This window comes from Neoarius graeffei, chromosome 2 (assembly GCF_027579695.1).
Source record: "Neoarius graeffei isolate fNeoGra1 chromosome 2, fNeoGra1.pri, whole genome shotgun sequence".
NCBI lineage: Eukaryota > Metazoa > Chordata > Actinopteri > Siluriformes > Ariidae > Neoarius > Neoarius graeffei.
In genome coordinates this window covers 38,151,411-38,165,504 of record NC_083570.1, presented here as the reverse complement: position 1 = coordinate 38,165,504, position 14,094 = coordinate 38,151,411, and the positions used below count along the sequence as shown (strand labels likewise).

The 14,094-nt window shown below is 48.2% G+C and overlaps 23 non-coding genes across 23 annotated transcripts; all 23 read right to left on the bottom strand.

Annotated features, from left to right (window-relative positions):
* Nucleotides 1-2,340: 2,340 nt before the first annotated feature.
* On the bottom strand, nucleotides 2,341-2,411 carry trnag-gcc (transfer RNA glycine (anticodon GCC)). Its single transcript has one exon. It is a non-coding gene; the product is annotated as a tRNA-Gly (tRNA).
* A 1,254-nt stretch (nucleotides 2,412-3,665) lies between these two features.
* trnag-gcc (transfer RNA glycine (anticodon GCC)) lies at nucleotides 3,666-3,736 on the bottom strand. Its single transcript has one exon. It is a non-coding gene; the product is annotated as a tRNA-Gly (tRNA).
* Nucleotides 3,737-4,108: 372 nt separating this feature from the next.
* trnag-gcc (transfer RNA glycine (anticodon GCC)) lies at nucleotides 4,109-4,179 on the bottom strand. The gene has a single exon. It is a non-coding gene; the product is annotated as a tRNA-Gly (tRNA).
* Nucleotides 4,180-4,622: 443 nt separating this feature from the next.
* On the bottom strand, nucleotides 4,623-4,693 carry trnag-gcc (transfer RNA glycine (anticodon GCC)). The gene has a single exon. It is a non-coding gene; the product is annotated as a tRNA-Gly (tRNA).
* A 372-nt stretch (nucleotides 4,694-5,065) lies between these two features.
* On the bottom strand, nucleotides 5,066-5,136 carry trnag-gcc (transfer RNA glycine (anticodon GCC)). Its single transcript has one exon. It is a non-coding gene; the product is annotated as a tRNA-Gly (tRNA).
* A 368-nt stretch (nucleotides 5,137-5,504) lies between these two features.
* On the bottom strand, nucleotides 5,505-5,575 carry trnag-gcc (transfer RNA glycine (anticodon GCC)). The gene has a single exon. It is a non-coding gene; the product is annotated as a tRNA-Gly (tRNA).
* Nucleotides 5,576-6,022: 447 nt separating this feature from the next.
* Nucleotides 6,023-6,093, bottom strand: trnag-gcc (transfer RNA glycine (anticodon GCC)). The gene has a single exon. It is a non-coding gene; the product is annotated as a tRNA-Gly (tRNA).
* Nucleotides 6,094-6,465: 372 nt separating this feature from the next.
* On the bottom strand, nucleotides 6,466-6,536 carry trnag-gcc (transfer RNA glycine (anticodon GCC)). The gene has a single exon. It is a non-coding gene; the product is annotated as a tRNA-Gly (tRNA).
* A 443-nt stretch (nucleotides 6,537-6,979) lies between these two features.
* Nucleotides 6,980-7,050, bottom strand: trnag-gcc (transfer RNA glycine (anticodon GCC)). The gene has a single exon. It is a non-coding gene; the product is annotated as a tRNA-Gly (tRNA).
* Nucleotides 7,051-7,422: 372 nt separating this feature from the next.
* On the bottom strand, nucleotides 7,423-7,493 carry trnag-gcc (transfer RNA glycine (anticodon GCC)). Its single transcript has one exon. It is a non-coding gene; the product is annotated as a tRNA-Gly (tRNA).
* Nucleotides 7,494-7,865: 372 nt separating this feature from the next.
* Nucleotides 7,866-7,936, bottom strand: trnag-gcc (transfer RNA glycine (anticodon GCC)). The gene has a single exon. It is a non-coding gene; the product is annotated as a tRNA-Gly (tRNA).
* A 368-nt stretch (nucleotides 7,937-8,304) lies between these two features.
* Nucleotides 8,305-8,375, bottom strand: trnag-gcc (transfer RNA glycine (anticodon GCC)). Its single transcript has one exon. It is a non-coding gene; the product is annotated as a tRNA-Gly (tRNA).
* A 372-nt stretch (nucleotides 8,376-8,747) lies between these two features.
* On the bottom strand, nucleotides 8,748-8,818 carry trnag-gcc (transfer RNA glycine (anticodon GCC)). The gene has a single exon. It is a non-coding gene; the product is annotated as a tRNA-Gly (tRNA).
* A 368-nt stretch (nucleotides 8,819-9,186) lies between these two features.
* trnag-gcc (transfer RNA glycine (anticodon GCC)) lies at nucleotides 9,187-9,257 on the bottom strand. The gene has a single exon. It is a non-coding gene; the product is annotated as a tRNA-Gly (tRNA).
* Nucleotides 9,258-9,629: 372 nt separating this feature from the next.
* Nucleotides 9,630-9,700, bottom strand: trnag-gcc (transfer RNA glycine (anticodon GCC)). The gene has a single exon. It is a non-coding gene; the product is annotated as a tRNA-Gly (tRNA).
* Nucleotides 9,701-10,068: 368 nt separating this feature from the next.
* trnag-gcc (transfer RNA glycine (anticodon GCC)) lies at nucleotides 10,069-10,139 on the bottom strand. The gene has a single exon. It is a non-coding gene; the product is annotated as a tRNA-Gly (tRNA).
* A 372-nt stretch (nucleotides 10,140-10,511) lies between these two features.
* trnag-gcc (transfer RNA glycine (anticodon GCC)) lies at nucleotides 10,512-10,582 on the bottom strand. The gene has a single exon. It is a non-coding gene; the product is annotated as a tRNA-Gly (tRNA).
* Nucleotides 10,583-10,950: 368 nt separating this feature from the next.
* trnag-gcc (transfer RNA glycine (anticodon GCC)) lies at nucleotides 10,951-11,021 on the bottom strand. Its single transcript has one exon. It is a non-coding gene; the product is annotated as a tRNA-Gly (tRNA).
* Nucleotides 11,022-11,903: 882 nt separating this feature from the next.
* On the bottom strand, nucleotides 11,904-11,974 carry trnag-gcc (transfer RNA glycine (anticodon GCC)). The gene has a single exon. It is a non-coding gene; the product is annotated as a tRNA-Gly (tRNA).
* A 368-nt stretch (nucleotides 11,975-12,342) lies between these two features.
* Nucleotides 12,343-12,413, bottom strand: trnag-gcc (transfer RNA glycine (anticodon GCC)). The gene has a single exon. It is a non-coding gene; the product is annotated as a tRNA-Gly (tRNA).
* A 368-nt stretch (nucleotides 12,414-12,781) lies between these two features.
* Nucleotides 12,782-12,852, bottom strand: trnag-gcc (transfer RNA glycine (anticodon GCC)). The gene has a single exon. It is a non-coding gene; the product is annotated as a tRNA-Gly (tRNA).
* Nucleotides 12,853-13,220: 368 nt separating this feature from the next.
* trnag-gcc (transfer RNA glycine (anticodon GCC)) lies at nucleotides 13,221-13,291 on the bottom strand. The gene has a single exon. It is a non-coding gene; the product is annotated as a tRNA-Gly (tRNA).
* A 443-nt stretch (nucleotides 13,292-13,734) lies between these two features.
* trnag-gcc (transfer RNA glycine (anticodon GCC)) lies at nucleotides 13,735-13,805 on the bottom strand. The gene has a single exon. It is a non-coding gene; the product is annotated as a tRNA-Gly (tRNA).
* Between the last annotated feature and the right edge of the window lie 289 nt (nucleotides 13,806-14,094).

Genomic DNA, 14,094 nt, shown 5'->3' with positions numbered 1-14,094 from the left:
CCGGGTCTCCCGCATGGCAAACGAGAATTCTACCACTGAACCACCAATGCTGACAATACAAGCACCCTGCATGAGGATTGGAAAAAGGAAGGCCTCGCAAAGCTTGGCACATCAAGAGAGGGCTGGGGAGGAGCCGACACGCTTGAAGTTCCCTGTAATGGCTCTTTCATGCCGAAGCCCAACATGCGTTCCCCGACAATTCAAGTGAAGAAAGAGAGTCTTTCCCCTTTCAATTCCTGTTTTTTTAATCGTCAAACCAAGATCTCTGTTTAATTAAATATGTCAACGATACCGTCGGCAATTTTTAGCCTTTTGAGAGGCACATCCTCCATGATGGCAGCACACACAAAATGCCCTGTCAGCACTTTAAGAACCTAGCTCAATTTTGTACTAGGGATTCCTCAAAGAGGGGCCTCTGGCGATGCATTGGCCGGGAATCGGACCCGGGTCTCCCGCATGGCAAACGAGAATTCTACCACTGAACCACCAATGCTGACAATACAAGCACCCTGCATGAGGATTGGAAAAAGGAAGGCCTCGCAAAGCTTGGCACATCAAGAGAGGGCTGGGGAGGAGCCGACACGCTTGAAGTTCCCTGTAATGGCTCTTTCATGCCGAAGCCCAACATGCGTTCCCCGACAATTCAAGTGAAGAAAGAGAGTCTTTCCCCTTTCAATTCCTGTTTTTTTAATCGTCAAACCAAGATCTCTGTTTAAGTAAATATGTCAACGATACCGTCGGCAATTTTTAGCCTTTTGTGAGGCACATCCTCCATGATGGCAGCACACACAAAATGCCCTGTCAGCACTTTAAGAACCTAGCTCAATTTTGTACTAGGGATTCCTCAAAGAGGGGCCTCTGGCGATGCATTGGCCGGGAATCGGACCCGGGTCTCCCGCATGGCAAACGAGAATTCTACCACTGAACCACCAATGCTGACAATACAAGCACCCTGCATGAGGATTGGAAAAAGGAAGGCCTCGCAAAGCTTGGCACATCAAGAGAGGGCTGGGGAGGAGCCGACACGCTTGAAGTTCCCTGTAATGGCTCTTTCATGCCGAAGCCCAACATGCGTTCCCCGACAATTCAAGTGAAAAGAGTCTTTCCCCTTTCAATTCCTGTTTTTTTAATCGTCAAACCAAGATCTCTGTTTAATTAAATATGTCAACGATACCGTCGGCAATTTTTAGCCTTTTGTGAGGCACATAGAAATTGGAGCAGCCCAGCAACATTCTTTCTCTGCACGTGACCCATTCTGCATAATGGCAGCACATACAAAATGCTCTGGCAGCCTTGCTCAAGGGCACCCTGTCAGCTCCAAACACACTTCTCGAGGGAAATTTTACACTAGGCATTCCTGAAAGAGAAGTCTCCAGAGATGCATTGGCCGGGAATCGGACCCGGGTCTCCCGCATGGCAAACGAGAATTCTACCACTGAACCACCAATGCTGACAATACAAGCACCCTGCATGAGGATTGGAAAAAGGAAGGCCTCGCAAAGCTTGGCACATCAAGAGAGGGCTGGGGAGGAGCCGACACGCTTGAAGTTCCCTGTAATGGCTCTTTCATGCCGAAGCCCAACATGCGTTCCCCGACAATTCAAGTGAAGAAAGAGAGTCTTTCCCCTTTCAATTCCTGTTTTTTTAATCGTCAAACCAAGATCTCTGTTTAATTAAATATGTCAACGATACCGTCGGCAATTTTTAGCCTTTTGTGAGGCACATCCTCCATGATGGCAGCACACACAAAATGCCCTGTCAGCACTTTAAGAACCTAGCTCAATTTTGTACTAGGGATTCCTCAAAGAGGGGCCTCTGGCGATGCATTGGCCGGGAATCGGACCCGGGTCTCCCGCATGGCAAACGAGAATTCTACCACTGAACCACCAATGCTGACAATACAAGCACCCTGCATGAGGATTGGAAAAAGGAAGGCCTCGCAAAGCTTGGCACATCAAGAGAGGGCTGGGGAGGAGCCGACACGCTTGAAGTTCCCTGTAATGGCTCTTTCATGCCGAAGCCCAACATGCGTTCCCCGACAATTCAAGTGAAGAAAGAGAGTCTTTCCCCTTTCAATTCCTGTTTTTTTAATCGTCAAACCAAGATCTCTGTTTAATTAAATATGTCAACGATACCGTCGGCAATTTTTAGCCTTTTGTGAGGCACATAGAAATTGGAGCAGCCCAGCAACATTCTTTCTCTGCACGTGACCCATTCTGCATAATGGCAGCACATACAAAATGCTCTGGCAGCCTTGCTCAAGGGCACCCTGTCAGCTCCAAACACACTTCTCGAGGGAAACTTTACACTAGGCATTCCTGAAAGAGAAGTCTCCAGAGATGCATTGGCCGGGAATCGAACCCAGGTCTCCCGCATGGCAAACGAGAATTCTACCACTGAACCACCAATGCTGACAATACAAGCACCCTGCATGAGGATTGGAAAAAGGAAGGCCTCGCAAAGCTTGGCACATCAAGAGAGGGCTGGGGAGGAGCCGACACGCTTGAAGTTCCCTGTAATGGCTCTTTCATGCCGAAGCCCAACATGCGTTCCCCGACAATTCAAGTGAAGAAAGAGAGTCTTTCCCCTTTCAATTCCTGTTTTTTTAATCGTCAAACCAAGATCTCTGTTTAATTAAATATGTCAACGATACCGTCGGCAATTTTTAGCCTTTTGTGAGGCACATCCTCCATGATGGCAGCACACACAAAATGCCCTGTCAGCACTTTAAGAACCTAGCTCAATTTTGTACTAGGGATTCCTCAAAGAGGGGCCTCTGGCGATGCATTGGCCGGGAATCGGACCCGGGTCTCCCGCATGGCAAACGAGAATTCTACCACTGAACCACCAATGCTGACAATACAAGCACCCTGCATGAGGATTGGAAAAAGGAAGGCCTCGCAAAGCTTGGCACATCAAGAGAGGGCTGGGGAGGAGCCGACACGCTTGAAGTTCCCTGTAATGGCTCTTTCATGCCGAAGCCCAACATGCGTTCCCCGACAATTCAAGTGAAGAGAGTCTTTCCCCTTTCAATTCCTGTTTTTTTAATCGTCAATCCAAGATCTCTGTTTAATTAAATATGTCAACGATACCGTCGGCAATTTTTAGCCTTTTGTGAGGCACATCCTCCATGATGGCAGCACACACAAAATGCCCTGTCAGCACTTTAAGAACCTAGCTCAATTTTGTACTAGGGATTCCTCAAAGAGGGGCCTCTGGCGATGCATTGGCCGGGAATCGGACCCGGGTCTCCCGCATGGCAAACGAGAATTCTACCACTGAACCACCAATGCTGACAATACAAGCACCCTGCATGAGGATTGGAAAAAGGAAGGCCTCGCAAAGCTTGGCACATCAAGAGAGGGCTGGGGAGGAGCCGACACGCTTGAAGTTCCCTGTAATGGCTCTTTCATGCCGAAGCCCAACATGCATTCCCCGACAATTCAAGTGAAGAAAGAGAGTCTTTCCCCTTTCAATTCCTGTTTTTTTAATCGTCAAACCAAGATCTCTGTTTAATTAAATATGTCAACGATACCGTCGGCAATTTTTAGCCTTTTGTGAGGCACATCCTCCATGATGGCAGCACACACAAAATGCCCTGTCAGCACTTTAAGAACCTAGCTCAATTTTGTACTAGGGATTCCTCAAAGAGGGGCCTCTGGCGATGCATTGGCCGGGAATCGGACCCGGGTCTCCCGCATGGCAAACGAGAATTCTACCACTGAACCACCAATGCTGACAATACAAGCACCCTGCATGAGGATTGGAAAAAGGAAGGCCTCGCAAAGCTTGGCACATCAAGAGAGGGCTGGGGAGGAGCCGACACGCTTGAAGTTCCCTGTAATGGCTCTTTCATGCCGAAGCCCAACATGCGTTCCCCGACAATTCAAGTGAAGAAAGAGAGTCTTTCCCCTTTCAATTCCTGTTTTTTTAATCGTCAAACCAAGATCTCTGTTTAATTAAATATGTCAACGATACCGTCGGCAATTTTTAGCCTTTTGTGAGGCACATCCTCCATGATGGCAGCACACACAAAATGCCCTGTCAGCACTTTAAGAACCTAGCTCAATTTTGTACTAGGGATTCCTCAAAGAGGGGCCTCTGGCGATGCATTGGCCGGGAATCGGACCCGGGTCTCCCGCATGGCAAACGAGAATTCTACCACTGAACCACCAATGCTGACAATACAAGCACCCTGCATGAGGATTGGAAAAAGGAAGGCCTCGCAAAGCTTGGCACATCAAGAGAGGGCTGGGGAGGAGCCGACACGCTTGAAGTTCCCTGTAATGGCTCTTTCATGCCGAAGCCCAACATGCGTTCCCCGACAATTCAAGTGAAGAGAGTCTTTCCCCTTTCAATTCCTTTTTTTTTAATCGTCAAACCAAGATCTCTGTTTAATTAAATATGTCAACGATACCGTCGGCAATTTTTAGCCTTTTGTGAGGCACATAGAAATTGGAGCAGCCCAGCAACATTCTTTCTCTGCACGTGACCCATTCTGCATAATGGCAGCACATACAAAATGCTCTGGCAGCCTTGCTCAAGGGCACCCTGTCAGCTCCAAACACACTTCTCGAGGGAAATTTTACACTAGGCATTCCTGAAAGAGAAGTCTCCAGAGATGCATTGGCCGGGAATCGAACCCAGGTCTCCCGCATGGCAAACGAGAATTCTACCACTGAACCACCAATGCTGACAATACAAGCACCCTGCATGAGGATTGGAAAAAGGAAGGCCTCGCAAAGCTTGGCACATCAAGAGAGGGCTGGGGAGGAGCCGACACGCTTGAAGTTCCCTGTAATGGCTCTTTCATGCCGAAGCCCAACATGCGTTCCCCGACAATTCAAGTGAAGAAAGAGAGTCTTTCCCCTTTCAATTCCTGTTTTTTTAATCGTCAAACCAAGATCTCTGTTTAATTAAATATGTCAACGATACCGTCGGCAATTTTTAGCCTTTTGTGAGGCACATCCTCCATGATGGCAGCACACACAAAATGCCCTGTCAGCACTTTAAGAACCTAGCTCAATTTTGTACTAGGGATTCCTCAAAGAGGGGCCTCTGGCGATGCATTGGCCGGGAATCGGACCCGGGTCTCCCGCATGGCAAACGAGAATTCTACCACTGAACCACCAATGCTGACAATACAAGCACCCTGCATGAGGATTGGAAAAAGGAAGGCCTCGCAAAGCTTGGCACATCAAGAGAGGGCTGGGGAGGAGCCGACACGCTTGAAGTTCCCTGTAATGGCTCTTTCATGCCGAAGCCCAACATGCGTTCCCCGACAATTCAAGTGAAGAGAGTCTTTCCCCTTTCAATTCCTGTTTTTTTAATCGTCAAACCAAGATCTCTGTTTAATTAAATATGTCAACGATACCGTCGGCAATTTTTAGCCTTTTGTGAGGCACATCCTCCATGATGGCAGCACACACAAAATGCCCTGTCAGCACTTTAAGAACCTAGCTCAATTTTGTACTAGGGATTCCTCAAAGAGGGGCCTCTGGCGATGCATTGGCCGGGAATCGGACCCGGGTCTCCCGCATGGCAAACGAGAATTCTACCACTGAACCACCAATGCTGACAATACAAGCACCCTGCATGAGGATTGGAAAAAGGAAGGCCTCGCAAAGCTTGGCACATCAAGAGAGGGCTGGGGAGGAGCCGACACGCTTGAAGTTCCCTGTAATGGCTCTTTCATGCCGAAGCCCAACATGCGTTCCCCGACAATTCAAGTGAAGAAAGAGAGTCTTTCCCCTTTCAATTCCTGTTTTTTTAATCGTCAAACCAAGATCTCTGTTTAATTAAATATGTCAACGATACCGTCGGCAATTTTTAGCCTTTTGTGAGGCACATAGAAATTGGAGCAGCCCAGCAACATTCTTTCTCTGCACGTGACCCATTCTGCATAATGGCAGCACATACGAAATGCTCTGGCAGCCTTGCTCAAGGGCACCCTGTCAGCTCCAAACACACTTCTCAAGGGAAATTTTACACTAGGCATTCCTGAAAGAGAAGTCTCCAGAGATGCATTGGCCGGGAATCGGACCCGGGTCTCCCGCATGGCAAACGAGAATTCTACCACTGAACCACCAATGCTGACAATACAAGCACCCTGCATGAGGATTGGAAAAAGGAAGGCCTCGCAAAGCTTGGCACATCAAGAGAGGGCTGGGGAGGAGCCGACACGCTTGAAGTTCCCTGTAATGGCTCTTTCATGCCGAAGCCCAACATGCGTTCCCCGACAATTCAAGTGAAGAAAGAGAGTCTTTCCCCTTTCAATTCCTGTTTTTTTAATCGTCAAACCAAGATCTCTGTTTAATTAAATATGTCAACGATACCGTCGGCAATTTTTAGCCTTTTGTGAGGCACATCCTCCATGATGGCAGCACACACAAAATGCCCTGTCAGCACTTTAAGAACCTAGCTCAATTTTGTACTAGGGATTCCTCAAAGAGGGGCCTCTGGCGATGCATTGGCCGGGAATCGGACCCGGGTCTCCCGCATGGCAAACGAGAATTCTACCACTGAACCACCAATGCTGACAATACAAGCACCCTGCATGAGGATTGGAAAAAGGAAGGCCTCGCAAAGCTTGGCACATCAAGAGAGGGCTGGGGAGGAGCCGACACGCTTGAAGTTCCCTGTAATGGCTCTTTCATGCCGAAGCCCAACATGCGTTCCCCAACAATTCAAGTGAAGAGAGTCTTTCCCCTTTCAATTCCTGTTTTTTTAATCGTCAAACCAAGATCTCTGTTTAATTAAATATGTCAACGATACCGTCGGCAATTTTTAGCCTTTTGTGAGGCACATAGAAATTGGAGCAGCCCAGCAACATTCTTTCTCTGCACGTGACCCATTCTGCATAATGGCAGCACATACAAAATGCTCTGGCAGCCTTGCTCAAGGGCACCCTGTCAGCTCCAAACACACTTCTCGAGGGAAATATTACACTAGGCATTCCTGAAAGAGAAGTCTCCAGAGATGCATTGGCCGGGAATCGGACCCGGGTCTCCCGCATGGCAAACGAGAATTCTACCACTGAACCACCAATGCTGACAATACAAGCACCCTGCATGAGGATTGGAAAAAGGAAGGCCTCGCAAAGCTTGGCACATCAAGAGAGGGCTGGGGAGGAGCCGACACGCTTGAAGTTCCCTGTAATGGCTCTTTCATGCCGAAGCCCAACATGCGTTCCCCGACAATTCAAGTGAAGAAAGAGAGTCTTTCCCCTTTCAATTCCTGTTTTTTTAATCGTCAAACCAAGATCTCTGTTTAATTAAATATGTCAACGATACCGTCGGCAATTTTTAGCCTTTTGTGAGGCACATCCTCCATGATGGCAGCACACACAAAATGCCCTGTCAGCACTTTAAGAACCTAGCTCAATTTTGTACTAGGGATTCCTCAAAGAGGGGCCTCTGGCGATGCATTGGCCGGGAATCGGACCCGGGTCTCCCGCATGGCAAACGAGAATTCTACCACTGAACCACCAATGCTGACAATACAAGCACCCTGCATGAGGATTGGAAAAAGGAAGGCCTCGCAAAGCTTGGCACATCAAGAGAGGGCTGGGGAGGAGCCGACACGCTTGAAGTTCCCTGTAATGGCTCTTTCATGCCGAAGCCCAACATGCGTTCCCCGACAATTCAAGTGAAGAAAGAGAGTCTTTCCCCTTTCAATTCCTGTTTTTTTAATCGTCAAACCAAGATCTCTGTTTAATTAAATATGTCAACGATACCGTCGGCAATTTTTAGCCTTTTGTGAGGCACATCCTCCATGATGGCAGCACACACAAAATGCCCTGTCAGCACTTTAAGAACCTAGCTCAATTTTGTACTAGGGATTCCTCAAAGAGGGGCCTCTGGCGATGCATTGGCCGGGAATCGGACCCGGGTCTCCCGCATGGCAAACGAGAATTCTACCACTGAACCACCAATGCTGACAATACAAGCACCCTGCATGAGGATTGGAAAAAGGAAGGCCTCGCAAAGCTTGGCACATCAAGAGAGGGCTGGGGAGGAGCCGACACGCTTGAAGTTCCCTGTAATGGCTCTTTCATGCCGAAGCCCAACATGCGTTCCCCGACAATTCAAGTGAAAAGAGTCTTTCCCCTTTCAATTCCTGTTTTTTTAATCGTCAAACCAAGATCTCTGTTTAATTAAATATGTCAACGATACCGTCGGCAATTTTTAGCCTTTTGTGAGGCACATCCTCCATGATGGCAGCACACACAAAATGCCCTGTCAGCACTTTAAGAACCTAGCTCAATTTTGTACTAGGGATTCCTCAAAGAGGGGCCTCTGGCGATGCATTGGCCGGGAATCGGACCCGGGTCTCCCGCATGGCAAACGAGAATTCTACCACTGAACCACCAATGCTGACAATACAAGCACCCTGCATGAGGATTGGAAAAAGGAAGGCCTCGCAAAGCTTGGCACATCAAGAGAGGGCTGGGGAGGAGCCGATACGCTTGAAGTTCCCTGTAATGGCTCTTTCATGCCGAAGCCCAACATGCGTTCCCCGACAATTCAAGTGAAGAAAGAGAGTCTTTCCCCTTTCAATTCCTGTTTTTTTAATCGTCAAACCAAGATCTCTGTTTAATTAAATATGTCAACGATACCGTCGGCAATTTTTAGCCTTTTGTGAGGCACATCCTCCATGATGGCAGCACACACAAAATGCCCTGTCAGCACTTTAAGAACCTAGCTCAATTTTGTACTAGGGATTCCTCAAAGAGGGGCCTCTGGCGATGCATTGGCCGGGAATCGGACCCGGGTCTCCCGCATGGCAAACGAGAATTCTACCACTGAACCACCAATGCTGACAATACAAGCACCCTGCATGAGGATTGGAAAAAGGAAGGCCTCGCAAAGCTTGGCACATCAAGAGAGGGCTGGGGAGGAGCCGACACGCTTGAAGTTCCCTGTAATGGCTCTTTCATGCCGAAGCCCAACATGCGTTCCCCGACAATTCAAGTGAAGAGAGTCTTTCCCCTTTCAATTCCTGTTTTTTTAATCGTCAAACCAAGATCTCTGTTTAATTAAATATGTCAACGATACCGTCGGCAATTTTTAGCCTTTTGTGAGGCACATCCTCCATGATGGCAGCACACACAAAATGCCCTGTCAGCACTTTAAGAACCTAGCTCAATTTTGTACTAGGGATTCCTCAAAGAGGGGCCTCTGGCGATGCATTGGCCGGGAATCGGACCCGGGTCTCCCGCATGGCAAACGAGAATTCTACCACTGAACCACCAATGCTGACAATACAAGCACCCTGCATGAGGATTGGAAAAAGGAAGGCCTCGCAAAGCTTGGCACATCAAGAGAGGGCTGGGGAGGAGCCGACACGCTTGAAGTTCCCTGTAATGGCTCTTTCATGCCGAAGCCCAACATGCGTTCCCCGACAATTCAAGTGAAGAAAGAGAGTCTTTCCCCTTTCAATTCCTGTTTTTTTAATCGTCAAACCAAGATCTCTGTTTAATTAAATATGTCAACGATACCGTCGGCAATTTTTAGCCTTTTGTGAGGCACATCCTCCATGATGGCAGCACACACAAAATGCCCTGTCAGCACTTTAAGAACCTAGCTCAATTTTGTACTAGGGATTCCTCAAAGAGGGGCCTCTGGCGATGCATTGGCCGGGAATCGGACCCGGGTCTCCCGCATGGCAAACGAGAATTCTACCACTGAACCACCAATGCTGACAATACAAGCACCCTGCATGAGGATTGGAAAAAGGAAGGCCTCGCAAAGCTTGGCACATCAAGAGAGGGCTGGGGAGGAGCCGACACGCTTGAAGTTCCCTGTAATGGCTCTTTCATGCCGAAGCCCAACATGCGTTCCCCGACAATTCAAGTGAAAAGAGTCTTTCCCCTTTCAATTCCTGTTTTTTTAATCGTCAAACCAAGATCTCTGTTTAATTAAATATGTCAACGATACCGTCGGCAATTTTTAGCCTTTTGTGAGGCACATCCTCCATGATGGCAGCACACACAAAATGCCCTGTCAGCACTTTAAGAACCTAGCACAATTTTGTACTAGGGATTCCTCAAAGAGGGGCCTCTGGCGATGCATTGGCCGGGAATCGGACCCGGGTCTCCCGCATGGCAAACGAGAATTCTACCACTGAACCACCAATGCTGACAATACAAGCACCCTGCATGAGGATTGGAAAAAGGAAGGCCTCGCAAAGCTTGGCACATCAAGAGAGGGCTGGGGAGGAGCCGACACGCTTGAAGTTCCCTGTAATGGCTCTTTCATGCCGAAGCCCAACATGCGTTCCCCGACAATTCAAGTGAAGAAAGAGAGTCTTTCCCCTTTCAATTCCTGTTTTTTTAATCGTCAAACCAAGATCTCTGTTTAATTAAATATGTCAACGATACCGTCGGCAATTTTTAGCCTTTTGTGAGGCACATCCTCCATGATGGCAGCACACACAAAATGCCCTGTCAGCACTTTAAGAACCTAGCTCAATTTTGTACTAGGGATTCCTCAAAGAGGGGCCTCTGGCGATGCATTGGCCGGGAATCGGACCCGGGTCTCCCGCATGGCAAACGAGAATTCTACCACTGAACCACCAATGCTGACAATACAAGCACCCTGCATGAGGATTGGAAAAAGGAAGGCCTCGCAAAGCTTGGCACATCAAGAGAGGGCTGGGGAGGAGCCGACACGCTTGAAGTTCCCTGTAATGGCTCTTTCATGCCGAAGCCCAACATGCGTTCCCCGACAATTCAAGTGAAGAGAGTCTTTCCCCTTTCAATTCCTGTTTTTTTAATCGTCAAACCAAGATCTCTGTTTAATTAAATATGTCAACGATACCGTCGGCAATTTTTAGCCTTTTGTGAGGCACATCCTCCATGATGGCAGCACACACAAAATGCCCTGTCAGCACTTTAAGAACCTAGCTCAATTTTGTACTAGGGATTCCTCAAAGAGGGGCCTCTGGCGATGCATTGGCCGGGAATCGGACCCGGGTCTCCCGCATGGCAAACGAGAATTCTACCACTGAACCACCAATGCTGACAATACAAGCACCCTGCATGAGGATTGGAAAAAGGAAGGCCTCGCAAAGCTTGGCACATCAAGAGAGGGCTGGGGAGGAGCCGACACGCTTGAAGTTCCCTGTAATGGCTCTTTCATGCCGAAGCCCAACATGCGTTCCCCGACAATTCAAGTGAAGAGAGTCTTTCCCCTTTCAATTCCTGTTTTTTTAATCGTCAAACCAAGATCTCTGTTTAATTAAATATGTCAACGATACCGTCGGCAATTTTTAGCCTTTTGTGAGGCACATAGAAATTGGAGCAGCCCAGCAACATTCTTTCTCTGCACGTGACCCATTCTGCATAATGGCAGCACATACAAAATGCTCTGGCAGCCTTGCTCAAGGGCACCCTGTCAGCTCCAAACACACTTCTCAAGGGAAATTTTACACTAGGCATTCCTGAAAGAGAAGTCTCCAGAGATGTATTGGCCGGGAATGGAACCCAGGTCTCCCGCATGGCAAACGAGAATTCTACCACTGAACCACCAATGCTGACAATACAAGCACCCTGCATGAGGATTGGAAAAAGGAAGGCCTCGCAAAGCTTGGCACATCAAGAGAGGCCTGGGGAGGAGCCGACACGCTTGAAGTTCCCTGTAATGGCTCTTTCATGCCGAAGCCCAACATGCGTTCCCCGACAATTCAAGTGAAGATAGTCTTTCCCCTTTCAATTCCTGTTTTTTTAATCGTCAAACCAAGATCTCTGTTTAATTAAATATGTCAACAATACCGTCGGCAATTTTTAGCCTTTTGTGAGGCACATCCTCCATGATGGCAGCACACACAAAATGCCCTGTCAGCACTTTAAGAACCTAGCTCAATTTTGTACTAGGGATTCCTCAAAGAGGGGCCTCTGGCGATGCATTGGCCGGGAATCGGACCCGGGTCTCCCGCATGGCAAACGAGAATTCTACCACTGAACCACCAATGCTGACAATACAAGCACCCTGCATGAGGATTGGAAAAAGGAAGGCCTCGCAAAGCTTGGCACATCAAGAGAGGGCTGGGGAGGAGCCGACACGCTTGAAGTTCCCTGTAATGGCTCTTTCATGCCGAAGCCCAACATGCGTTCCCCGACAATTCAAGTGAAGAGAGTCTTTCCCCTTTCAATTCCTGTTTTTTTAATCGTCAAACCAAGATCTCTGTTTAATTAAATATGTCAACGATACCGTCGGCAATTTTTAGCCTTTTGTGAGGCACATCCTCCATGATGGCAGCACACACAAAATGCCCTGTCAGCACTTTAAGAACCTAGCTCAATTTTGTACTAGGGACTCCTCAAAGAGGGGCCTCTGGCGATGCATTGGCCGGGAATCGGACCCGGGTCTCCCGCATGGCAAACGAGAATTCTACCACTGAACCACCAATGCTGACAATACAAGCACCCTGCATGAGGATTGGAAAAAGGAAGGCCTCGCAAAGCTTGGCACATCAAGAGAGGGCTGGGGAGGAGCCGACACGCTTGAAGTTCCCTGTAATGGCTCTTTCATGCCGAAGCCCAACATGCGTTCCCCGACAATTCAAGTGAAGAGAGTCTTTCCCCTTTCAATTCCTGTTTTTTTAATCGTCAAACCAAGATCTCTGTTTAATTAAATATGTCAACGATACCGTCGGCAATTTTTAGCCTTTTGTGAGGCACATCCTCCATGATGGCAGCACACACAAAATGCCCTGTCAGCACTTTAAGAACCTAGCTCAATTTTGTACTAGGGACTCCTCAAAGAGGGGCCTCTGGCGATGCATTGGCCGGGAATCGGACCCGGGTCTCCCGCATGGCAAACGAGAATTCTACCACTGAACCACCAATGCTGACAATACAAGCACCCTGCATGAGGATTGGAAAAAGGAAGGCCTCGCAAAGCTTGGCACATCAAGAGAGGGCTGGGGAGGAGCCGACACGCTTGAAGTTCCCTGTAATGGCTCTTTCATGCCGAAGCCCAACATGCGTTCCCCGACAATTCAAGTGAAAAGAGTCTTTCCCCTTTCAATTCCTGTTTTTTTAATCGTCAAACCAAGATCTCTGTTTAATTAAATATGTCAACGATACAGTCGGCAATTTTTAGCCTTTTGTGAGGCACATCCTCCATGATGGCAGCACACACAAAATGCCCTGTCAGCACTTTAAGAACCTAGCTCAATTTTGTACTAGGGATTCCTCAAAGAGGGGCCTCTGGCGATGCATTGGCCGGGAATCGGACCCGGGTCTCCCGCATGGCAAACGAGAATTCTACCACTGAACCACCAATGCTGACAATACAAGCACCCTGCATGAGGATTGGAAAAAGGAAGGCCTCGCAAAGCTTGGCACATCAAGAGAGGGCTTGGGAGGAGCCGACACGCTTGAAGTTCCCTGTAATGGCTCTTTCATGCCGAAGCCCAACATGCGTTCCCCGACAATTCAAGTGAAGAGAGTCTTTCCCCTTTCAATTCGTGTTTTTTTAATCGTCAAACCAAGATCTCTGTTTAATTAAATATGTCAACGATACCGTCGGCAATTTTTCGCCTTTTGTGAGGCACATAGAAATTGGAGCAGCCCAGCAACATTCATTCTCTGCACGTGACCCATTCTGCATAATGGCAGCACATACAAAATGCTCTGGCAGCCTTGCTCAAGGGCACCCTGTCAGCTCCAAACACACTTCTCGAGGGAAATTTTACACTAGGCATTCCTGAAAGAGAAGTCTCCAGAGATGCATTGGCCGGGAATCGGACCCGGGTCTCCCGCATGGCAAACGAGAATTCTACCACTGAACCACCAATGCTGACAATACAAGCACCCTGCATGAGGATTGGAAAAAGGAAGGCCTCGCAAAGCTTGGCACATCAAGAGAGGGCTGGGGAGGAGCCGACACGCTTGAAGTTCCCTGTAATGGCTCTTTCATGCCGAAGCCCAACATGCGTTCCCCGACAATTCAAGTGAAGAAAGAGAGTCTTTCCCCTTTCAATTCCTGTTTTTTTAATCGTCAAACCAAGATCTCTGTTTAATTAAATATGTCAACGATACCGTCGGCAATTTTTAGCCTTTTGTGAGGCACATCCTCCATGATGGCA